The sequence below is a fragment of the Myxocyprinus asiaticus genome, chromosome 4, assembly GCF_019703515.2.
Source record: "Myxocyprinus asiaticus isolate MX2 ecotype Aquarium Trade chromosome 4, UBuf_Myxa_2, whole genome shotgun sequence".
In the NCBI taxonomy this organism is placed as follows: domain Eukaryota; kingdom Metazoa; phylum Chordata; class Actinopteri; order Cypriniformes; family Catostomidae; genus Myxocyprinus; species Myxocyprinus asiaticus.
This window is the reverse complement of record NC_059347.1, coordinates 51615265-51642562: the sequence shown is the minus strand read 5'-3', so window position 1 is coordinate 51642562 and position 27298 is coordinate 51615265.

The following is a 27298-nucleotide window of genomic DNA, read 5'->3' as shown; positions in this document are numbered from 1 at the left end:
ATCAGTTGTTACTCGTTGCACAAAAACTGCCATGCACCAAGTCAATGCTTGAACGCACACAAAATAAACAGACACACATATAAACATATGGCAAATGCAACTTTGCCACATTGATACATGCCACATCGAAGGTCACACAAATCCGCGATGTAGACAGCAACTGAAGATTTGACATCCTAACGCGCACACACTGACACACATACATCCTTGCAAGGAGGCTGACAGTAAACACAGTCAGTGTCTTTCTCCAGATAGGAACCGAGCTGTCTCATTCACCCAGTGGGGTCTTGTCTAGCCTGTCTGAGACACAGCTCAAGTGAATGCCACTCTCTCCTTATGGTTAGATAAGAAAGAAGGTGATACAGAGGTGAAAAACATCTGCCTCCTATTTTCTGGATGGGATACATTTTCTGGTCTCACAGGAAAACTACATGAATTTCAGATGAGAATTTCACATTTCCACAAAATCACGTGATTTTTTTTTTTTTGTGTGTGTGTGTGTGTGTGATTTTAGAAATTTACACTGGTGCTCCCAATGTAATGCATTGGTTGAAATGGATTTACAAGTAAATTGCATTCATATTTACACATTTAGCCTTTGTGGCTTATATATTCAAGATAAACTTTTTATCAGTATCTGCATTTCTTGGGAGTCAAACCCATCACCTTGGCGTAGCTAAAGGAACTTGTAGGAAATTTCAAGCTTTGAATGCTAAGTTTTAATGAGATCATTTATGATTAAACAAAAACACATGAATTCAACATGCTACATGTGCACACATATAGCATCTATGGCATATATAGCATCTATAAGTAACCCTGAACAAGAAGACTCAGAGGATATATATAAAGTATTATACTATATTATATACTACATCAATTGTCAAAATGGTTTCCGACAAGATAAGCAGCAGGTATCTGTTTTTCAGTAATGTCCACTCATAAATAGATCATAAATTGGGGAATCGTCTAAAGCTAATGACCAGGGTAGCATCTTACAAATAACCAGTAACCAAGATTGAAAGAAACCAGAAAGCTTCATCCCAGCTGACAAATTTATGTACTTAAAAAGTTTTCCAAAAGTTACATTGTGGTTGTGGGAACCTGAAAATATCCAGTTTTCTAAATGTGTGTGGAACATAATTTAAAGGGACAGTTCACCCAAAAATGAATATTATCTGACATCTGACATATTTCAGCTCAGTAGGTCTATAAAATGCAAGTGAATGGTACCAAATTTTTGCCACTCCAAAAAGGACATAAAGGCATCATAAAAGTAATCCATACGACTCCAGTGTTTTAATCCATATTTTCAGAAGTGATATGATAAGTGTGGGTGAGAAACAGATCAATATTTAAGTCCTTTTTTTCCAAGAAATTCTTCTCCCTGCCCAGTATGGGAAGATATGCATTAAGAATGTGAATCACAAAAAACACAAGAAGAAGAATGTGAAGGTGATCTGTTTTTCACCCACACATCTCATATACTGTAGCTTCTGAAGATATTGATTTAACCACTGTAGTCTTATGTATTACTTTTATGATGCCTTTATGTCCTTTTTGGAGTGGAAAAATTCTGGCACCCATTCACTTGCATTGTATGGACCAAAAGAGCTAAGATATTCTTTTAAATGTCTTCATTTGAGTTCAGCAGATGAAAGAAAGTAACACATATGGGATTGCATAAGGGTGAGTAAATTTTGAGAGAATCTTCATTTTTGGGTGAACAATCTCTTTAAAGGTTAGCATAACATTCATGAAAATGGAATTAGTGATAAGTAATTAGTAATTTGCAGAAAATATAATAATAAAAAAAATAATAATAATAATAATTTTTTTATTATTATTATTTTGGGTAACTTTCCCAACACTGCTTTTATCTTATACTACTAATTCCAAAAGGATGTTCTTTTAACGTTATTTTAACAGCATTTGTTTCTAAACTTTACAAAACATTAGCAGAAGTTGTTAGAACGTTCCTTGTTAGATTGGATGCAATGTGATCCTGAATGAAGTCAATGCATTTCACAGTATTGAGGCAGGAGAGTCAAGATGCTATAGGAAGACAATCCTACCAACAAACACACTCACTCATTCACTCACTGACTTACTCGCTCATCAGCTTGGTATATGAGGGTGGGGGTCTGTGCTTAGATGAGATTTTCTTGAAAAGGAATAAATCTCATCAGACAAAGTGCAAAATGATGCTCATTCAAGTGCAAACTAAATAAATCTATGCTTACTGACTCATGAGATGAATCACTCTAAACGTGGCTAAATAAAAGCTATAAAATGGCAGCTAAAATGTATCTTTTCCTGACTAGCAAAATGAAGACTGCTAGGGAGTGTTTGAGAAAACAGAGTAAGCAGTTGCTGCCCTCTGCTGTTCAGATGTGTACTATTACACAAGAAACTTTTCACTCAAATTGTTAATATTATACTTTGTATGAAATAAATAGCATTCAGTTAAAAAAGGAATGCATTTTCACCAGTGGGTTTTAACCCTTTGTATATGTATGTACTTGAAATATCGTGTACACACAGGAATTACCAGCTATGTTCAACTGGCAAATAAAGATAAACAGCAGGCCTATGCATAGTGCATTTAAAGATTACGACCTTCTTGCTACATAACTTATTCAGGCTCCAGATTTGTGTTGAATCTGTGTGGAACATACTGATCTTCCATACATATACTTTTTGTGAGCTTATTGGTTTATCAATAATTCATTATTAAAACAAAGTTTTATCTTACTCTTTTTACTCTATAAGATTACAGTACCCCCTTTTATATACCTGTGATTGCTATTAGTGGTACATTTTTGCTATTAATTGTTTTATTTGAGCTTTTTGTGCACAAGTGTGAATAATGTACAAAATACTGCCCTCAATATTTAACATCTAACGAATATATTTTGACCATAGCATAATAGCAGTCAGCGCTCCTTTAAAAATCTGTGGAAATGCATTGTGCCAATGGCTTGCATAAAGAATGCCGTGTTTAGTATTGAAATTTGAAAACATTTTGTGTATCAGACAGATCATTATTCATTTGACACTGGCAACAGGTGGAATGCATAGTCTTCAAATTAGTTTGTACAGTACAGTACATTCCCAAGTGTTGAATTTCAATCAGTGTCTGTTTAACTTGCAGGATATATGCTGTTTCACATTTGATTTACCCTGGTGTAAGGTGCATTATGCATAATTCATTCCACATTCTGGATCACATTAAGGATAGACTGCATTTTGTTATGTCTTGATCAGACTATTTTTGAGTGGAAACAGCTCATGTCAGTGTTAAGTCAACAATGATAATCATTTAGGCCTTGTTTTGCTATCTATTTCTGGCTGTCACTCTCAGCATCCATAACAGCTCACTCACACACACATATAGAGATCAACAACAGCGTAAATCTTTTAGCCCTCAAATGAAGGCTTACAACTGTAAAACTTCTTGAGGCTTCTAGCTCTACAATGGAGATCGAGAACTGTGTAAAACTGAATGTGACATTTAGACCTTGGTATTCCAGCATACAACTTTAACAGCAACAATCTACTACACCAACTAAAAATGTACCCCTTACCAAGCCTTCTAAAGGGGGTTTCAAACTGGACACATCAGGTGGACAACATATGTGTCCTAAAATTTAAACCATTGTTTCCTATGAATGTACACTCAACGTTGCTGCTGCTCTGCATCCGTCGTCAGTGCCCAGATACAACTTCAGGGGCTGGTAAAAATTCTGCTGTGCTACCTCTCACATACAGTATCCTTCCATTAAATTCCATTCAATTCAACCCTAATATCAACATATATTATTGACTTTAGTCTTAGTTAGAATAAACATTGTGAATAAATTTTTGGGTAAAAAGGTTTCTTTTAGTGTGGTTTGACAGCTTGAGTAAAGCCTGCAACAGATGCTGCCCTATCTAATCTTTAAGTTTGCGTAGTTGCACTGTTTTGTTTTCATTCACCAACCAAAAAATCTCATCAACATCACTTTGTTCATTATTGAGGAAGTGCAAAATCCTTTGTATGTAATGTTTGAGGCAACGCACCACATTTAAATACTAACAAGAGCGCGAAAGGGAGCTTCAGTGGAAAAGACTTTCAGTGAATAACAATTATAATTCGGGTCTTTTTTCTCAGAAAAAGTTACAGTATGGCTTTGCAATATAATTTACACAAGTCATATGGACTTTCACAGTAATTTGATGGTGCTTTTTTGTCCAGCCTCAGTAACTGTTCACATTCACTGTATGGAAAAGAGCATCTTGAACATTCTGCCTATGTTCTCCTTTTTTGTATTCTACAAAAGAAACAAAATCATACAGGTTTAGGACAATGAGGGTGAGTAAATGACGACAGAAATTTCATTTTTGGGTTAACTATCACTTTTGAAAAAGCTTGTTTAAAATCAAACACAACTGTAGCACACGAACACAACTTTTGGAATTCCTCGACAGCATTGAGAAACGTGCTTCAGCCAACCCATCTCAAGACAAGTCTAGATAATAGTATGTCTTTATAACAGTACGAGATTGCGAAATCATACAAGTTGGCTTGTACAAAAATGTCTGATTTTTACCTATAGAGAAAAATAAACAAACCAATGAATGATGCTATCACCATTTTCCATATGTCTAACCCATCCCAAACCCTACCTTGATCTTAATAAGAAAATCACTGTTGTGTACCACGAAAGAAAGAAAGAAAAACATCTCCGGTTACACATGTAACCTTGGTTCCCTGACATGAAGGGAACTAGACATTGTGGATCGTTAGGTGATTCCTTCCCCCAATGACCTAGTTGAAACCCTTGTACAATAATGGCAATCCTGTGATTGGCAATGGTGTTCAAGCCATGCCCCTTAGGTAGATAGCCTATATAAGGGGGTGCGCAATCACCATTTCTTCACAATTTTCTGACTGAGGGACAGAGTGCATCGCTCGAACCTCAAAACTCTGAAGTAGTAGTGCGGCTCACTTTCGCAATGTCTCGTTCCCTTCATCTCAGGGAACTGAGGTTACATGTGTAACAGGAGACGTTCCCTTTCGATTTAGTTCACTAGACATTGCGAATCGCTAGGGGAACAGAGTCCCATCAGACCACAATACGTGATGTCATACTCCCAGAGATAAAACACTTGAAAAAGTATAAGAAGTCACAGGTCTCCTGGACAATGACTTATTAAACATGTATAAAGTATAACCCCACATGGCGAATGCCAGATGGAAATTAAACTAATCTGGGTGTTGATACAAGGCATATAAATAAACCCATTGTAATTCAATTACAGCCTACCAACAGGTAGTGAATATTTATCAGGTAGCCTACCCCAAAAAGTTTTGGGCTCAGTTCTGAACATAGGTGAACGAGCGCTCTAAACCAAAATGCCATTATTGTCAGCAAGTAATATTTTTTATGGTGTCAAAATAAACGTTCCTCATGAAATATATATGAATGAACTTTTTTTCCGACAACAAAGCACTTGAACATGACTTTCTCGTAATTACCACTTTAGAAGTGGGAAGCAGGATAATTCCGATAGCACATGAAGACAGCATAAGTCCCAAGTCAGCACTGTAGCCGAGGGGGGTTCAAACACCTCGCTCTTCTAAGGAACTTTATGACAAAATCATGTCTGCCTATAGAGGAGCCAGCCTCCGGTGCATGATATGCAGTTAGTAAATACGCACCATTTCAGAGCTTAGAGGCGTCTCGTGGACAGTGCTCTAGCCTGTAATATGGTGTTCATCATGGACTGAGCCCATTCTGGTTCGTTCGATGCACGTCGTTCAGGGGCCACACTTGTAGGTTCCACAGCTCCGGCTAGGGACGCCAAATTGTGCCTTGTGCTTGAGTGAGGAGATCCCTCCTCAGCGGTATTTCCCATGGAGGGCCGTCCAATATCTCTATTAGTGGTCGACCGATATGGGATTTTAATGGCCAATGCTGATATCCAGAGAGTAGGGTGGCCGATACAATGGCGATATATCACACACTTTAATATAGTAGGCTAAATAACATAAACAAAATTGCTAAAAAAAATAAAAAAGTAAAAAAAATAAATAAAAAAATAAAATCTCATTTAGCACAATATTTACTCAGTCTCACACAAAATATTATTGTATTTTAAATGGTAGATAGCAGTTTCTTCTGATTTCTGTTTAGTCATCAAATTTTAGTAATTTATTTGCACATGAAGAAATTGTTAATATATTAGGAAGAAGGAAATAACAGTACACACAGTAGTCCAGCAACCATGAATGGCATGTGCACGTTAGCAATCACATTTTCTCAAAAAATACCAAATCAAACCAATTGTACATACAGTGCATAGTGAATAAGACATTTAATTATAGAACACGTGAAGCACTATTACTTTAAAGTTGCACTCATGCCATCCAGCGATAGCAACAATTTCCTGACAGTTTAAACATCCTGTATCGCCTGAGTGGATTGTCACGGAGTAACCATCATGATTTATGAATCAGAGGAACTTTTGATCTGTCAGGGTTGTATGTGATTGTTTATGTTTTTCGTGTCTTTAATTTTTAAAGTTTAGTTCCTGTTCCTGTTTCATGTCATGTGGTTCCCTGGTCATGTGATTTCATGTTTCCCTCCATTTTCATGTGTCTTGCTTTCATTGGTTTATTGTCTTGTTACCTTGTTATCAGTTCTGTCTGATATTAGTTATCATTGTCATGTTTCTCCCTTGTCCATGTATTTAAGCCTCATGTTTGCCATTGTCCATGGTCAGGTATTGTGAATGTAACATTGTAGGATTGTTCATGTCATGTCAAGTTTAGTCAAGTTACATCAAGTTACGTCAACTTCATGTTTTTGTATTTTGTTCACAATTGGAGTTACGGGTTTTGGATTTCACGATTGATAATAAACTGCACTTGGATTCATCACACATCATCGTCTTTATCATCATTGTCATTGCCATCGACAGTGTTACATGATCCTGATCCTGAGGTTTTGATTCTGGCTGATAGAATACGTGGTTTTCGACGGAAAGAAAATGCAGGATTTCTGTGAGGTTCATGAATTACATCTGTTTAAACGAGTTATCTGCATATTTGCAAATTATATATAATAGAAGTTTTATTGACATTTGCCTTTTATCATTAGAAAAGAAAGTTAAAAGTGACAGGGAACTGCTGAGGAGATGCTGATAGAATGAAATAAATGAGAGCACCATAGGATGCTGGCTCTGCTTAAGTTTTGTGAGGTTTTTTTATTACATTTGTTTAAACGAGATATGCGCATATTTTCAGATGGTATATGATATTAGTTTTGTACCTTTTTATCATTAGACAAGACAGTTAGAAGTTACAGGAAACTATCGAGGAGAGAGAGGGAGAATGAAATAGGCGAGAACTTTAACATTATAAGCTCAAACGTATCTGCCGTGGCTCTGATATGCGGACTGTTTAAATGAGATTGTGTTGCACTATTATTGTAGTAGCATAGTGGCACATAACAACTAAATGAACCGTGACTGGTCGTTTACATGTCTCAGTCGCTTCACATGCAAACAGGTGATTTGTGGCGCCCTCAAGAAACAAATCGGCCAAATGGGAACATTTACTGGACAATAATGAAAAAAGTCAGAATATCTGCAAATTTATTGGCCTCTGCGATATATCGGTCGACCACTAATCTCTGTCATCTCTGAAAACCAGGACTGATTGGGCCATTTCGGTACAACCAAAGGCATAATTTCCTTGTCCTCTCAGACTTTGCTGATGACAGAATGAAGGAGGTGCGTTGGGGGAAAGTGTACTTGCATTTCGCTAGTAATTTGTGAACTAGGGCATCCACCCCCAGCGGGGCTTGGGACATGGAGTACCAAAGCGAATAGTGGGCGTTCTCCACGGAAATGAACAAATCGGCTTCCACTTTGCCAAATATTTCCCAAATCCTCAGAACCATCTGAGGATGAAGTCTCCACTCACCTGGTAATGTACTCTGGTTCGACAGCAGATCTGCCCCTTAATTCAGGTGACCCAGGACATATGTAGCACGTTGTCTGAACAAATCAGCATATGGTGATTCATTACGTCAGAATGAAAAGCCTTCAAGGCTAGAAAGACAGCTAGCAGTTCTAGGTGGTTGATGTGCCATGCCCGCATTGCACCTGTCCAGGTGCCGAAGGCCAGGCACCCATCTGACACCATGCCCCAACCCGTGTTGGACGCATCTGTCCGTGTTGGGTCACTTCTTTTCACCTGAAAATCTGACCCATCATAACACCCTATTTGTAAAAGGCTGGAGCTGCACATGGTGCTAGAGCAGCTAAACAGCAGTAAGCCAGGCATGTTGCGGTACATGTCGCTTGTACTGAAGAGGTCTCATGTGTAACAGACCTAATGGTGTGATGGTGGATTTTGCTGCCATAAACCCCAGTATTCTCTGAAATGATTTCAAAGGATTTGTTTTCGCCAGTTTGAACTGAGACAGACACCTTAGAATGGTCTGAACGTGCTCATCCGTGAGATGTGCTCGCATGCTCATGGAATCGAGCCTGACTCCCAAAAATGAGACTCGTTGAGGAGAGTGTGCTTTTCTCCCAGTTGATATTTAAACCCAGGTTTTTCAAATGGCAGAGCAGCAGGTCCCTGTGATCGCTCACTAGAGCCTCTAACTGGGCTAGTAATAGCCAATCATCGAGGTAATTCAAAATGCACATGTTGTTCATTTTCAATGGGGCAAGTGCCGCATCGATACATTTCGTGAACGTGCGAGGAGCCAGGGAAAGACAGAAAGGAAGGACTTTGAATTGATATGCAGTTCCCTCGAACATGAATCTCAAGAACCGCCTGTGACATGGCACAATTTGTACATGAAAGTATATGTCCTTCAGATCTATTGACTTAAAGCAGTCCTGTGAACGGATGTGCGATAAGATCTACTTCTGCGTTATCATCTTGAATGGGTGCTTTGCGAGTACACGATTTTAGCATCTCAGATCTAGAATGGGCCGGAGCCTGCCGTCTTTCTTTGGAATAAGAAAATAATGGCTGTAAAACCTGCTGTGGGCATTGCAGTTCGGATCGATCTTTATCACGTTTTTTGCGAGGAGATTGTGAATTTCTTGTCGTAATACTGGCGCATTCCGTAACGGAATCGTGGACTGTAAAACACTGTTGAAGCGCGGAGGCTGGAGACCAAATCGTATGGCCATGTTTGATCATTTTTAACACCCAATCTGACATGCCCACGAGGGCTCGCCACTCGTCTGCGTAGTGTTAAATGGGCTTATTGATTTGCTCGCTAGAGGAGATAGAGCACCGCTTGCCATAGGGAAGCAAGTAAGGGGGGTGTGAGACATGAAGAGGATATAGCCCTTTTATTGAGAATGTATGTATGACCCGTGTTTTTACAACGGCTCATTTCTCTTTTTTGGCAACAAATTTTTTATTAAAGTGTGGGGCACAGAAACAACATTTTGACATGCATCCCATTCCTGACAAACTGCCGTGGGGAAGAGGGAAGAAACACTGTGTATGTCGAAACAAGCCCTCTTCGGCTACATGCTGAGATGAACTGCGGGCTCTACTTTCTTCTTCATGGGGCTGGGCCTGTCAGGAAATCTTCTGCTGCTTGGGGGTGGTTTCCCTCAGTGTGGGGTTCACATTGAGACAGTGGATGCTTTCACTTGTTCCACGGTTTGCGTGGTTTCGCTGACGGCTCATTGGCAGCTCTTGGCAGCACTGTAGCAGCGAGGGGTGCTGACCGGAAGTACAGCGGGAGCGAGCCAGTTGGGAGGATGTGCTGCTAATATTTGGAAGGCTCTGTTTTTGAGCCACAACGAAGCGTTCAGAAAATCCTTCTACTGCATTGCCGAAAAAGCTGTCAGGTGACACCGGAGTGTCAAGAAGGGCTGCATTTTTAGTCACGCATTTCTGTTAGCATGAGCCAGATATGCCACCAGGACCACCAGGCTGCTCATCGCCTTCCCGATGGCTTGGTTGGTCACTTTTGTGGCTCACAGTTCCAGATCAGTGGTGGTGTGGAGCTCATTGAAAAGATCTGGATCTGGACCTTGCTCATCCATACTCCTGAGGAGCTTCGCCTGAAACACTTGGAGCACCACCATCCCATGGAGGTGGTCAGGGCGGGATTTCCATCCCATAGCAGTAGCCGGACAAAGGTGGGCTGCGACCGCTTATTCAGCTGGAATGAGCTTTGCATAGCCCTTTTCCTCAGCATGATCCACTGTCATGAGGATGGTAGCCCCACCGACCTAGGTGCACGATGAGTAGGGTGCATGGCAAGACTTTGTGAGCTCGGTGTACCTCCAGAAAGAATGGCGCATGCCTTTGTTAGAATAAATTGTTGGGATGAAAGTTCAAATTTGATGCCTGTTTGTTGATTGGTTGGTTTAGATAGGAACAAAAGTCATGCCTTTTCGTACGAGCCAAGTTGTACGATAACTCATGATTTCGCCATCTCTTACAAGTTGTCATGAGACTATGTTGGCTTCAGTATAGACTGAATTTGGCACATGCTTATTCATTCTCTTTTAATGCATGACTCACACACCACTAATTGCTGGAACACTCCCTCTGAAACAACCTGGGTTAAGTGCTTTGCTCAAGGGCAAAATAGTGACAGGGTGTCACAGCAGCTCTCCAGTTCATGGGTCACCTCTAACCAGGATAAAAACCTGTGACCTTTGTGCTACCAGCAAAGATCTATAACCAATAGGCCATCTCCAGTAAAACCATCTATATTTTTAATACCGGTTAGACTGAGGTACAAAGGTCTACACTTCTTTCACTCTGGTTGTGTGGATCTTCACACAACCATCTGGTGCTCAGCTTACAAGGGGCAAGATTATTCTCAAAATGGGCAATTAGAAAAGTTGTTAGTTATGCAGTGTTATTAGAGCAGATCTCAGATGTAACAGGAAAGAATCCTGTGGTGAAAGCTCAGAGGGAGGGTGCAAAACCGCAGCATCATATTTTTTTCACCTCTGCATGTTATGATGTTTTTCTTTAAGAGTAGAATCTGAGCAATCTGAGGTTGCATCTTCAGGGCTAGAGGTTGAAACAGAGGTATTTTTATTAAAACTGAAACAATTTAAACAATTAAAGAAATTAAAACATCCTCTCTTCCAGAATAGATATTGCTCTAGTATTTGATGTAAAAAAAAATATATATATATAAAAAAAACAGTCTAAGCTTGATGACTGGTCTTAGCTGGTCGCCCAGCTTTGACAGACTGGTCATTTGGTTGGTTTTAGAAGGGTTTGGGGCACTCATTTGACTGTCTTTCTTCTGTGTAACACAAACAAAGATTTTTATAGAATGTATAATGTGTTTTTGTCCATACATTGCAAGTCAGTGGGGTGCAAAACTTTCCAACTTGAAAAAAAGGACATACTGTAAAGGCATCATAAAAGTAATCCATCCAGTTCAAGTGGTATATTCCATGTCTTCTGATGCTAGTTTTGGGTGAGAAACAGACCAAGGTGTATGTCATTTTTCACCATAAATTAGCTGGTGGTACACTAGGCCCTATGCCGAGGAGACCTATGTCTAGGTACGGCCCTGTGTCAATATCTATAGTTAATAAGATCCTAAATTTTGGTCTATTTTTCACCCAAAGCTACGAAACATGGACTAAACTGCTAGAGTTGTATGGACATGTCATTTTTGGAGCTTGAAAGTTGTGTGCCCCATTGACCTACACTTTATATACAAAAACACCTCATAAATTCTCTAAAATATTTTCTTTTGTTTTCTGCAGAAGAAAGAAACTTTGGGATGGCACAAGGGTGAGTAAAGACAAAAGCGTTAGTGCATAATACAATATATCATTAACACGATGAACAATTGTCTGTGCATTAATCAAACTCATTCAGAATGCTGACAATTTCTGAAACCGTTTTCCTTTCATCATTTTTTTATAATATTTTTTTTATTATTATTTCCTTGTATGTGGGCAGAGACAAATCATCTAAAACAATGAGGTAACACTTTATTTTAAGGATCCACAATAATGCAATAGTTAAGAATGAAAAAGACAGTAATTAATTCTAATTTGTATTAGCTTTAGACAGCTGTTACTGATAAATTATTACATTTTTTCTATTAAAGACAACTGGACTCCCTGTACTAAAGTGAAAGTACTTTTTTTTTTTCAATACTAATTAGCCTTAAAGAGTTAGTTCACTAAAAAAAATTTTTTTACTCACCCTCATGCCATCTAAAATGTGTATGACTTCTTTCTTCTGCAGAACACAAATTAAGATTTTTAGAAGATCTCAGCTCTGTAGGTCTATACAAAACATGTATTCATGCTTAAGCAGTGCATTATTGTGGACCCTTAAAATAAAGTGTTATCAACAGTGAAATTGCTCACTCTGCTGTGAGACAGATATCTCTGTCTGCCTCTTTCAATGGCCAATGGATAGTTACTGAGTCTATATTTTGTTAATGTCTTCCTAAACTTATAATCTTTTACAGTGCTCAAATATTCTGCTGTTGTGTCTCTTTTGAATTCCAAATAGAATTGCATCTTCTTTTGTGATTGTGCATGTGATATATTTCCAATGGGCAATATAATGTTCTTTTTGTTGTTTTATAATTTGGTTGGGCCAGATTGTGTGTGTGTTGTCTTGTGATGGGGTCAGTTTGAGCACTAGCTGGGAGAGAGCACTGCGCTCTATAATCTCCTCTTGGCACTGGAGTGCTTGGTTGTGATAGGAGGTTGGGTCGCTATTCGTTAAATGCTTGTAGAAATTGAGCGCTCTTTTTTGGACACTAATTAGCAGGGGGTATCTGCCTAATGCAGCTCTGCATGAGTTGCTTCGTTGTTGCCCTGTGTACTTTTTAAATGTTTTTACAAATTTGGGTATGCAGCGTTTCTACTGACTCTTTTTCCAAACTTGAAAATTCTTGTGATTTCAGTGGTCCCCAAACCTCACTGCCATGTTTTTTGTCAGGATTTTTAGCCAGATTTGAATTTGAATTTCATATTGGATTGTTCGTTTAATCATGTGGAAGACTCTCATTGTTTTATCTTTCAGTTCATTCACAGCCAGATTGAAATTACCAATTAAATGATTTTTAATCCCAGGTAGGTTTATGTGTGCGTGTGTTGGAGAATGTTGGCTCCTAATTACTCTGGCTCTCTCTCTCTCTCTCTCTCTCTCTCTCTCTCTCTCTCTCTCTCTCTCTCTCTCTCTCTCTCTCTCTCTCTCTCTCTGCCTCTGTGATTGATTCTCCTCCCCAAATTCAGGAGCTCCTCCCCCCTAATAATCACCTGTCTCCTGTGATTGATTGAAGACACAGGAACCTGGATTTGGAGGAAGATAAAAGGGAGAACAATGGCCCTGCAAGGGAGTTGTTGTTTGGGGAATAGTTGAGTGCTTTTGTTGTATAGGGAAGTGTCCCTTTGTTGTTGTAAAGCCCAAGTTGTTGTTGAAAACTTGTTGTTGAAAGCCTTTTGTGAATTGTTGGAAAGTACAAAATCTATATTTTATCATGTTGGATTTTATACACATTTAGAAAAATGTAAGTCTAAAGTTGGAAAATATTTGATTTACTCATACTGTTAGAATGGATTATTCAAAATCTAACCACCATTTTTGCATTGTGTATTACGACTGGCCTTTTATCTTGCATTAATTAGCATTTTTATTTCTGGTTAGTCTTTTGATGCATGCTGATTGTCATGACAACGGCAAATCTGCTTTGATGTGGTATTTCATTTACATCGCCTTAAACCTTAGATTATCTTTTGCTGTCTTGCAAACAGTGGTATTTTCTTCATGAAGAATAAATCAAGATATAGATGTTGCAGAAAAAAAGTACAATATCCCTAAAAGGAGACAATATCTCATATCTGAAGGTACACAAATTGTAAACTTTTTTTTATTTTATTTTGTTTTTCATCTCAGTTGATGAGTAGCATCTGTAGATTTATCCTCAGAAAAAGAAAAAACGAGGAAGAAGAAATGAATCCATTGTGGTAATCTTACTATTGCAATTGAGGGAGGAAGTCACATAGACATGTCTGTGGGACGCTATATGATCAGTCAGAGGATGTTGATAGAAATCCTGTTATTCATAATCTAGCATAAACTTTCTGCAGTTTAAGATTTGCTCTCATTTACCCCAAGTGAGGATAAAACTGCTGTAAGATTTAAGAGAATCCATTAAAAATATCTATTGCAAAACTCTATTGCAATATACAGTAATATCAATATACAGTAGAGGAATAAATGTTGAAAAAGGCAAAAAAGGAACAAATTTACGATGCAGTACAATCACTAAAGAATATAGGCTATGCGAGAAAAAGCCAAAGAAGTTTACGCCACTTTGTTTGAACCATCACAATGACAGAAAATATTCTTGTTATGCAGGCATCATTCAGTAGCTACAGGAGGCATTTTTCTACAGAGAAACAGCCTTTGAGAAAAGTGCTGTTCCCCATTTCAAAGCCAGCTTTACTCCTCAGAGCTTGACAACTCAAAGTCAGTTTTGCTTTGTGGCAGCAGAAAAGATCTCCTTGCAAAACAGAGACCTGCACAAAGCACAGCTGATGGGTCATGACAGATATACATTCCTTTACCTTTCAAGTGAAGATCTGCAGAAAATGGGATTAAAACTAATGGCGTTTGACACTTCTGGTCTTGCTCGTCTAGAACCATACAGCTTTAATACGTTGACATTTCCAAAGGTTGCTCTGTCAGGCTGCACTGTGTGGCTGATGTGAGAAAAACTGACAAATCGGAAGGCCACGAGTAGCCACGGTAACAGAGCCCCAAGTGATGTGCGCTTTATAAGGCCATCTAAAAACATTAGCTCCAACAGAGTGGACCACAAATCAAATGACCTCAAAGCTCAGATGCTGGCTAATGTGAGCATGGCTGCAGGTGAGTAGAGATAATGCAGTATGTTGCAGTGGAGTTCAGTGGTCTGGATGGACTGAGGGTAAAAAGCCACATACTGCTAAGCCTGGGAAAATCCAAACAGTTCTGTTTACTCTAATAGCTCTTGGGCAATGTTTTCTAAAGCTCATTTCAGTCACCTTTGCTCATACTACAGATATGCTATATGAAACAAAATGTGGTGGTGTAGTGAAACTGAGCTGTTAACTGAGAGGCTGTAGGTTCAAACCCTTCAAGGAATAATCTGTCAACTATCACCAAATCCGATGTGGCCTTTATCAAGGCACTTAAACTCAAAATCCCAAAGTGACTGTCCTTGACAGTTGAGTAATTTGCTGTAGCTCAAGTAATAGAACATGGTGCTAACAATGCTAAGGTCAACTTTTGCCATACTTTTCCATTAGTAAATAGGGTATAATGTAAAGTCAGTCAGTTATTATTGCAAAAATAAACCCTGATAGGGTGATCAGCACTTTCACCCAATCAGAAACAAAGGGGTCTTGTATAAACCTGAAGATTTTTTTTATTTGTATTTATTTATTTATCGCAATAATGACCTGCTGACTGAACATTATCCTCCTCACATAGTGCAACAGTGCACACTTTTTCAGCCATCTTGGTTCTGGAAGTGTTTTTCCCAGTAATATTTTTCCATTGGGATTTCATCAAATTCTTCATAAAGGTGTTCTAATCCATTAACCTAGCAAACAATTTTGAGGTGAATCACAAAATTATGAACTTAAAGTTCAAACAAAAAAGTATTTTAAAATGGGACAAAAAGACAAAAGTCCAAGACTGTATACCTAACATCTTTAATAAGGAAATTAACTAAACTCCTATAAAGCATTGCAAATTACGTAATTGAATTAAAAACGATGGAAATAAATAAAACTATTGATTTTAAGATGTTGATAATGTGTTTAGAATTTAATTTTAATTGTAATTAAATGTAATCATTGAATTTTAATTATTTTTATTTTATTGTTAAATATTTAAATATATACAAATATAAAGTAGTTTGAGAGTGCAGGGAGACCGACTTTGTTTAATTCGTTAATAATCAATTTGAATATGAAAATAAAAAATGGGATTTTTACCTCCAGAACTTGACAGTTGCACTCTACTACACGACTGCTTACCAAATAAATGTACATAAAATGTTGATTTGGAATTAAATTATTTTATTATATGAGAAGAAACAAGTAACTAGCACAGCTACGTGAGAAATCACTTGGCTGGCAAAGCTGTCTATTTTATACAGTAGTTTAGTGGTCATTATATAAAAATATTTTACTGTAGAATGCTATAAATTGCCAATCAGAATAAAGCATTGTAAAGTGCAGTGTAATAATATGATTATATGAACAAAGGATTAAGTTTTGATTGAATGTAATTCTTGAGTTATCTGGTTTGGACTACAATTGTCACAAAGATAAATTGTGAATTTATATTGTGATCAATCAAAAAGAAGCCTCGATTCTAGGACTATTTCTGTGAAATCTGCAGTGGAATCGTCTCCTTCAGTCTACCTCTATTCATGTGCATTTTCCATCAAATATTGGAGTGTCAATGAATGTGTTTATTAAAATTACAGGTCAGAAATGAAATTATTTTGTCATTTGTGTCTTTGTTTTGTGCAAAGGTGAGACGATTACTCATCTGCCATCTTTATTAATAATGCTCTTTGTCCTTGCTCTGTGTAGGCAGAGCAAAAATCAGGCACAGAGATGGGAATGTAATTAAATCTACATATGGTCTGACTCACCACATTCAATTTGGCATTCAAATTAAACAATGTAAATATGGAATCATAACTGGCCTGTGTACAAAATAATTTTTTCACCCCTGGGATAATAAAAAGAGGTGAGAAGTAGAGGGAGTGAGTACATTAGCAACTCAAATGAGATCATATACCCTGTTTGCGAGGTAATTGTTAAATCGCAAGCTGTGGTAAAATATTGTTGTTGGATTCGTTTTGCCAAAATTGTAGTCTGCATCTTGATTTGAGTGATTGAGCACTTTTTGAGGAAATGAATTAGTTATGCTACATTTTTTCATATGAGGCACACAGGTAGGAAGTTTATATGGATAGGTGAGTGGGAAAGTGCAATATGCATTAATATAATGGACATGAATGCCAGCTGAGAACTTTGGACATGCATTTTCTTATTTGGCTAAAGGGAAAATGTGAAGTGTACCATGTAATGATACATGGGGAACATTGCTTAAAAAAACCCATGAAATGGTTTGACAAATGCAAATTTCCTTCTGGTGTTAATGTATTTTCTGTTGAAACTTGAAGTTGGGGCAGGACTTAAAAGGCTTTTTTTTTTTTTTTCAGATATCCAATAGAGTGCAACAGTCTGATTCTAAAAGTAAAAATCATATTAATATTCTCCTCAGACAAATTGATTTTTAATGATAACTTATAAACCTTTGAAGTCAGACCTACCGTGTGATATAAGGTTGATCATTGATGGTATATGCTTATGTTAAAGCCATTAGTCCATGTTATTTCAACTTCTTATGTATATATATATATATATACACACACCAATAAGAGAATTGCAGAAAACAAACAATGCAAACGAGCCCTCTCACACTATTTATATATATGTACATTTTTGCAATAACATTTTAATATATTGTTTCTATACTAATAATCAACAACTTAAAATCAATAGTTTCTATATTACCATTGATTTTAATCATGTTATTCACAATGCTTCATGGGATTGTAGTTCATTACCTCGTCATGCAGTGGGAAAATTTTTCAGGCTTTTTAGAGCCCTCCAAAACAGTCACTGCTAAAACATCTATTAAAATATAACCTAATGAACTATTTGTGATTTATACATTGCTTGCAAAAACTGCTGTCTACCAAAGTTAATGGGCAAAACCATGATTTGTTACTTTCAAGTCAATGACAGGTGGTATTATGAGGAGGTCACAGTCATTTTAGAGAGCATTTTATTGGACAAATTTGTATGCCCCTGCAAACAAGACAAGTTATTTATATATTTTGTCCATTGTTTTTTTTTTATTTTATTTATTTTTTTTTTTTTTTGGAAAGAGCAAGACATTTTAACTGAGACTAGCAGCTCAAAGTTTGTATTGTAAATTTTTACTACATGGCCTAAAAGCTAACAGACGCATGGAAGCCAAAAAGTACCCATTTTAAGTTCATGGGAGCTCAATAGTCTGCTCTGGTTTGTAGATTGTATGAGCAGATACCAAGTACAGACTCCACAATGTTTTCGAATGACAGTACACTTTGTGATTAGTGCCTCTTGGGTTCCACAAACATTTCATCACCACTCCACCATTAGCTTTGAATGTCTGAGCGCCTCTCCAGAGACTCTTCAATTAACAACAAACAGATTTTATGGAAATGTAGATTGGTCTTAGCGGGACTTGTTGCTCCCATATGGATATGAATCGAAGACTTCAAAAGAGCACTAATCCTTCATTAATGAGAGAGGGGGGTGTAACCTTCAATGTTGACACTCACAGTGTCAAAAAATGTATTTCTGCGATACTCTCTAGAGACAGTATTATAATGTAATTTTCCGCATAAACCAACATTTAGAGATGTTTGCATATGCATAATACAACTAATATTTAAAGGAGGTTGTTTTGCATACACTTTACAACCTCAGACAAACATTGCATGCCACCATACCGCTATTACAGCATTCTAATTAATAGCTAAAACAACAAACAGATCATAACATTGAAATACTATATTATCCAAATATCAAGCAGTAGTGTTATGCAATAGTTGATTGTTAATTAGTCAAACACCAGGTGGCAGTAGATGTCTATAGTTAGTGGCCCTTGGCTTTCTTCCATGACATGGATTATTACACCTAATAACATTTTACAGTGCTTTACCTACAAAGCAAGTATATCTTTTCTGCTGTTATTACAACTTTATTCAATATCCTGTAGTTAAGATTGTCACATTGAAATAAATTTGACTGCTGTGAAAATGCTGGCAGGGTAGTCTAACTCATAATCTGGTTGTGTTGCCACGGAGGCAAATAATTTCTTAGAGCTTGCTCTTTCATAGCTCTTAAGTAATGGAGTTCTCAGTTCTACATTGTTTTTGTCATAGATGGTTCTGCTAAAATTCCTTAGGGCCCCACAATGCAAACAGCTGAATAGAGTCGGGTAGGGAGCCTCGAAAAACTTGACCATGTTCGTTACACTGGGAAGTTTTGTTGAAGCACTTGTTCTGCAATAAACTAAGAAATGAAATGTGCTTTTTGATAATTACCATAGGCATTTTAGCTTTTGTAATAACATGGGCTACTGTGAGTGTGTGTGTGTGTGTGTGTGTGTGTGTGTGTGTGTGTGTGTGTGTGTGTGTGTGTGTGTGTGTGTGTACATGTTTATACTACACTGTGGGGACCAAATGTCCCCACAAGGATAGTAAAACCTGAGATCACCTACCTTGTGGGGCCCAGCCAGCGGTCCCCACGAGGGAAATGGCTTATTTTTATTTATTTATTTATTTATTTATTTATTTATTTATTTATTTATTTTGAAATGTAAAAATGCAAAAAGGTTTCTGTGAGGGTTAGGTTTAGGGGACAGAAATTATTGTTAGGTCTGTATAAAATCCATAAAATGCATGGAAGTCTATGGAGAGTCCCCACAATGATTTAAAAACAAGTTTTGTGTGTGTGTGTGTGTGTGTGTGTGTGTGTGTGTGTGCAAGCATGAATGAGCATTTGCTGACACCACAATCAGAGACTGCTCTCGCTACCCAGCAAAGGTTAACAAGTTTAAACACAGCTTAAATTGAGCTTATTAACGAGAGAGGAAGGGGTGGAGGTTAAGAGAAAACTCTGCATTAAAGCCGTTTAGATGCTTAAAAATAAGTATTGTTGTGCTTACTGTGAAAAATAAATTAATCATGTGGTTGCAGACCTAACTTTATTTTATTTTTTAAATTGTCAAGTAATCAGATATTACGGCAAAATTGTAAGCAATATTCCGGTTTCAATACTGGTTAAGCTCAGTCAACAGCATTTGTGGCATAATGTTGATTACCATAAAAATTTATTTTGACTCGTCCATTCTTTTCTTGAAAAATGCAAAATGGAAAAATGGAGGTTAAGTGAGGCACTTACAATGGACATTTTTGGAAATGTGAAGCTTATAGTTTTATAAAAACATTAATTCGTAATTTTTACATTCATTTTATGGTTTCAGCATTTGTTGACATTACATCGCCATGGCAATGAAGCTGTAAATTTGGATGTAACTTTGCACAGAAAAGGTTAGTAAGTGACTTTGTCACACTCAAATCATGTTAAAGGGATTGTACACCCAAAAATGAAAATTTTCTCTTTATTTATCCACCCTCATGATATCCCAGGTGTTTCATTCTTCACCAGAACACATTTGGAGAAAAATAGGAAAAAATAATAATTTTAAGGTCCTTAAAATGCAAGTGAATGGAGATTTCTCTTTTGAAGCTCCAAAATTCACAGACACCATTGAGAGTAAAGAAACAGACAAATACATATCTAAACCAAAACCAACCAAGCTACTGTACAGCATTCCTCCTCACTTGTAAACAATGCTGCTCTTCCTGCTGTGACTCACGTGCCTCAGTTCTTGCGTGTTTCAATTGCCAATGGGATTGCGTCATACGTGTGTAGAGTTAAAAAAAGTACTAAATATTTATCTTTTTCAAAAGCGATCATGTCACTTCAGAACACAGCTGGTGTTGTATGGATGACGTTTATGCTGACTGTCTTTGATATTTCGAGCTTCAAGAGAGAAATCTCCATTCACTTGCATTTTAAGGACCTACTGAGCTAAGATATTTTTCTTCAAATGTGTTCTGGTGAAGAAAGTCATACACACCTGGGATTTCATGAGTAAATAATGAAAGAATTTTCCTTTTTGGTTGAATCTCTTTAACCACACACATTGTTTATGTCTTGTGGCAATACTTTTGAAATAGTGAGTATTTTAGCATTTACAGATTGGCCCTTTTCACTTCCATTGTAAGTGCCTCACTGTAACTCAGATTGTTGCTTTTTTTTTTTTTTAAAGAAAAGTAGGGCCAAGTCAAAATAGATGTTTGTGGTAATTAACATGCCACAAATACTGTCGATTTTGCATAACTTGTGTTGAACACAGTATATTCCTTTGAGGCCTGTTAAGAACATGTCCAGATCAGAAGGAAATAAGCAATTATACTGTTGTGTGCTTCAAGACCATTCATTTCTTGATTTGATACATTATTTGTGTTACTGTATTGCAAATAGATACAAATAATTATTATATATACTGTATAATAATTTATATATTTACATTTGTTTTAAAGACATTACATTTGTTTTAAAGACACTATAGGTTATGTTAATATGTAGGATTTAGGGTGGGGACGTTGGTTTGTTTATTTAAAACTACAAAACAGATTAGGGTTTTCAGGGGTTGATTCTGTATTCTGTCACACTTGCTTTTAATTACACTACTGGTTTGGTTTTGGTTAAAGATTTAGGTTAAGGAGGTGTGTAATTTAAAACTCCATAGAGCATTAACCTTAAAAACATCATCTTTTGGGGAAAATATTAAACTTGCTATTAGCACCCCTCAGTGGACATTTCACTTAGAAACTGCAGCGATACATGAAATAAACCACTTTATTTCATCTTGCAGAAATGTTACCACAGTCATGTAATTTTCATGAGATCAGGCCAACATTTTGAGATTCTCCTGTGCATCAAAAAATGAAAAGGGAAACCACTGAATATACTGTATTTTAATGTCTACATCAACATCAGTGTCTTCTTTTAGTGTTCTTTTAACTGCCCCTTTATAGTGTGTCGTCCCAAGATAAAAGGCATTTCACCTGCCTTTTGATCTTACAATCCACTCTAGAAAGTTCTTAGGGACCTCAGGGAGAGACAGGCAGGGTGAGAGGAAATACATGTCGCATTTCTGCACTCAGTGCAAAGATCTGAATAAATGTTAAATGAGTCTTTGGGATTGGAAGACAGCTGAGTACAATCACTCAACAAGAGCGTCTGCAAGAACAGTTTTGAACTCTCAGCATTTCATTTGCATAACTCTCCCAATGTTTCTCAACACGGTTACAGAATTCATATAAAACCTTTCACACTCTTAAATATGCAACATTTATCTTCTCGATTCAAGGAAGTGAGAACATGTAGAGCCCTGAGGATTTGAACAAATCCTAATTACAGTAAGTATTTAATTTTGGCATGTAACTCGTCCTGCACTGTTTGTGTTACTGACATGGATGATACCTCAAATTGTGCTGCTTGTTAAAGAGTAGTTTAAAATTGACTTTTTATTACTTCCAATACTTTTCTAAGCTATCTGACTTAGCAATACTGCCTGGTGGCTGAATACATTTGTAAAATAATTACAAAAAAATCAAATCAAGTTCCATATATTGAAGAAAGGACCCAAGTTTTATATATATATATATATATATATATATATATATATATATATATATATATATATATATATATATATATGAGCGAGATAAAGGGCAGCTGGAGACGCTGGTTCGAGAGAGAGAGAGAGACGCACGCGGCTGCGTTGCATATGTGTCTGTGTTTGTTTATGTTTGTTTTAAGTTGAGTTTCTCATTAAAACTTTGTTTACTGTTCAGCCAGTTCCCGCCTCCTCCTTGCCCATCCATGAACTGTTACAATGATGTCGAAACCCAGGAGGGAGGAGGGATGCGCTGTCGCGGAGTCCTCGCCGCTGCCATCCTCCAGAGGAGCAGCCGCCGAGAGCCAGAGGAACCGCGGCCGTCTGCCGAGAAGTGAAGGAGCAGTTCCGTTCTCCGGGGCCGGAGGACCCGCTGGTGTCCGCCGGTGGAGAAGCGAGCTAGCATCCACCAGATGGCGGAGGAGCCATTGAGGACCGGGCGACAGCGTGCAAGTTCTTCTCTCTCTCTCTCTCTCTCTCTCTCTCTCTCTGTGTCTCCGCTTGCTCTTTCCCTCTCCACGCCTCTCCTCGTCTCTCCCCCAGGTTCGCAGGAGGTGGTGTGGACTACTGGCTGACAGAACGGCCGGAAGGGCAGCGTCTCCCCTCCAGAGATGGGGGGGAAGTTAGTCAGACCGGTGGCGCCCCAGCCTGAATGAGGTGGGGGAGGAGTGTGACGAGGAGGAGGGCGTGGCCGGGCCGTGATGGAGCACGGCCGGCACTGAATCAGCTGATCAGCAGGAGAGCGAGATAAAGAGCAGCCGGAGACACCGGTTCGAGAGAGAGATGCATGTGGCCGCATTGCATATGTGTCTGTTTACACGTTTGTTTTAAGTTGAGTTTCTCATTAAAATGTATTTGTTTACTGTTCAGCCGGTTCCCGCTTCCTCCTTGCCCATCCATGAACTGTTACATTGATTTACACTAAATAATAAACAATTTTTAAATATAAATGTGTCATCACAGTCTGTTAAAAGGGTCCACATTTTTGCAGTACCCCTATTTCTTCCAACATGGGGAAAAGAGAGGTTTGTTTCTTTGTCTTTAGTAATATAAAGCCATGCCAGCTTCCATGGCTATGTTCATGGCAAAAAACAAGTTAAAATATATTAAAAGGTATAGTGATTAAAAACTTCTATGGTTTTTAAATCTATTTTCGATAAAAACTCTAAAACTGATTCAGGACTTACTATTAAAAAACTCTTTTCAAAAATGTCAGCTGAATAAAACAATTTCCTCAAGGAATTAAAACCATAACAATCCAATAAAATATGCTTCAGAGACAGTGGAAGTTGGGAAGAGAGAGGTTTTCAGTTGTATTTGTCTGTAAATAACTTAAATATTAATAAACATGGTGAATGGAAAAGTAAAGAATTTGTCCTACTTTTTTCTAAAGGAACTCTGCTATTATGGTTTAAATCTATATAACACATTACTTGTTACATGAAAAAGTTATCTAATTACATATCACACACATTAATAAAAAATAAAAAAAGCACCCCTAACATTGCCTAAGTAAGGCTAAACAGAGAAAAAGTTCCTTTGTAAAATCTATTGCAACGCAGTTATTGGTAACATTATTCTTTATATTCATTGCCATTCATACTTGAAATCGATCTGTCAAAAAAGTGTGAATTTGTCTTTTAAATCTGTGAAAAAGTGTTGATTTGTCATTTTGACGTGTTTCCTCTGACTAGACAACCCAACACACAGCTGACACTCGTCTCCACAGACAACCTGCCAGGGTAAGGTGAACAATCTGACAGGATAAACAGCCCACCCTCCCTACCTGCTGCTATAATACCAGGCAGCCACCTGTGTGTCATTAAACAATGCCTCAGACCTGTCCTGTTTCCACCCGTTACGTCTGTCAGTAAATAATTCTTGACAGACATGGCGTCAGTGAATTGCTGAGGTAATTCGTTTCCCTTTCATCCAGACATATCGGCAGGCCGCACCTCACTCTCCCCCACATTCATCAAACTGCCAGTTAAGCTGATGTTCTTATTCTTCACATATAGCTCTATCTACACTGGCCATCCCCTCTCTCCTTTCATATCTGCACCACTTATAAACCCTTGGCTGGGATACTGCATATCTGTAGGAGGATGAGAAGATGTGGTTCTATCACAGTCTCCCTTGAATTCAAGATTAAAGGAAAAGTTCACCCAAAAAATAAATGCAAGTCATAATTTATTCAACTAAATGAGTGATTCTCTTTTAATACTAACTACTCACTTCAAATGTTGTAATTATGTTTGTTTAGCCACATTTATAAATATGAATCAATGTATCTAATGGACTGGAGCGAAATTAAAATAGCTTTAATATATAGGCGTTAAAATTCCGTTGAGGAACATTTCAAACGCAGTGGCAGAATATGAAACAAGGAAGATAATGGCTTTGTTTCAAACATCCCTCTGGGTTTAGAATGAGGCCAGACAATAGCCGTGGGTGAGATTTCATAATGCTTGTCCCATTTCCTTTCTCTTAATCCTAACTAATTAAGCTTTTGAAAGTTTCTACCATTCGAGTTCACAGTATTATTCCGAATGATTAGTCTACTCCACTCCAGAACTAACAGAGAGGAAAATCCTTTGTTCACCATGTCTTCAGAAACTATTTAATGGATAATGTTTTTTAAACAGCATGTAGACTTACTCCTCTGATCCCTGAGGTGAAATTCAAAGAAGTCTTTTGTGTGTTGCCTCTTTTTACAGAAGTACCAAACTTGTGAGGATCGCTTAAAGCAGGTCATTAGGGTATTTAAAAAAGAGAAAGATTAAATTACCACCCTAGAGTATATCAGAGATACATTAAATAATATGTGTGAGTTTTTGATTTTGTTCGGAATACCTAAAATAATTTAATTAGTAGACTTGTCGTAATATCATTATAAAAGGTTTTAAAACACAAATAAAGACCTGTAAATCACTGTGTATTTTTACCATAAAGTAATAGTAAAATGTTTCATAACCTAAACTGTATTTATGTAAGTTTTGGGCATTGTAAAACAGGCAATATAAAGGCCTAAAGCCAAATGTATACTTTCTACAGTATTTAACAATAATGATATTTTAATCATTTATATATTGATGCATCAGATTAGATAAAACACTCTGAAGGCTGATGTAGAGTGGGTGGCACATGTGATGGCACCCGGGGCGGCAAAGAGTTGGGCCAATCAGAAGATAGCTAGGGTACGTGAAGGAGGCAAAAGATACACATACACACTCAACAACTGACTTTTGTGAAATAACTGATTTATATTGAATAAGTTGAATAACAACTTTACAGATAAAACAAACAATACAACAAATAAATCTTAAATAATACACAGTAAACACAATTAGAGATTTAAATTCACCAATAGACTTAGTTCTGTTTCCTTTTCACAAATTTCTCTCCCTTTTAGTTATTTCAGTTCAATGTTCTTTCTCTTCAATTCTGTTAATCTAATCTAATTACGCCTATTTAGTTTTTGAAAGCTAAAAAAAATGGTTTATCGATTTTAGTTCCTAATCTATTATCAAATGTAACACTTTTGTAACTCTTTTTCCCAATTAAACTCAATGAAATGTAATTAAAACCAAACAAATAAAATTACAGTTACCTATTAATTACCTATACAATTCAAATAAACAATTACACAATTAAACAAACAATAATCAATCAACTGAATTACCAAATGTACTAAATTCAGAGTTCAAGAATAAACATTCAATGAATGTCCAGATTCACAAATACCTCGACCTTTTCGTTGTCGAATGAATTCAAAGTAGAGATGAATTGAAGATTATTCGGAAATCCACGAACAGGTGCTATTCACAGTTCAGATAAGAATCTTGCATTTTGGCTCGCCATCAAACTTTCCAGAAAGTTTGTGCAGAAACATCCACGACGAAAAGTCTACTATCCTTGTTGGAAAACGTGGTCCAACTCGAACAGAACACATATACACAAAAACTGGCCTGCACAAAGCAGGAAAACATTCTCAGAAACATTTTCATAACATTTCAGACAATTATTTTAACTTTCTTAACTTACAATACATGCATTTGTTTTATCTCTAAATGCCTTGTGGTAGCATTTACACAACACAGTTTCTCAACCAAGTTCACTCAATAAACTTTTCTCATTTCTGATTCTCATCTATATTTAGAATAAAAGATTAAACTTACAGATTTCCTCAATAATTAACTAAACTTGTTCTTTTCTTCCAGATTTTATCTGGATGAACAGTGAAATAAATGACTTTACTTCATCACTCAGCTTTATCTCGATTGGATATCAAGATTCACTCTTAGGTAAGTATTTTTCTCTTTTTCTAGAGCTTTAGTTTAAGATTAAACTAATCTTTTCTATTTTTCAGACTTTTGCTGCTATAAATTCCTAACAGCGCAGTTGATCGGCATCTCGTTGCTCTTCGCTTCTTCATCTGTTCTGTGTCTGTCTGCGTTAACTCTAGGGTGGAGTCAGCGGCTACAGCTAGATTGGCTGATTGGATAAATCACATTTGCAGCGCTGATCCAGACTCTTATTGGTCAAGTTTATCTGCAATATGTTTTACATATATTTGCAAGTATTAATAATAAATATACAATTTTGCATATTTTATTGACTCTTTGGATTTCATTCTGTTTCTAGTTACTTGTCTTTAGTTTCTTCACATATTTTAGTTAAATATGCACTTTTTTAGTTAGTTTTAAGCTCATAACTTAGAATACAATTTACTCTGATTTTACATCTGGGTTACACTGAACTACTCATATTTTAAGTTGCTGCACTGTTGTTTTAACTAGCCCACACACGCAGCTGCTGTCTAGACAGGGAGATGCACACTGCGTTTTTCATCAGCATCAGTGTGTTATGAAATCAAAATTATTTTTAGCC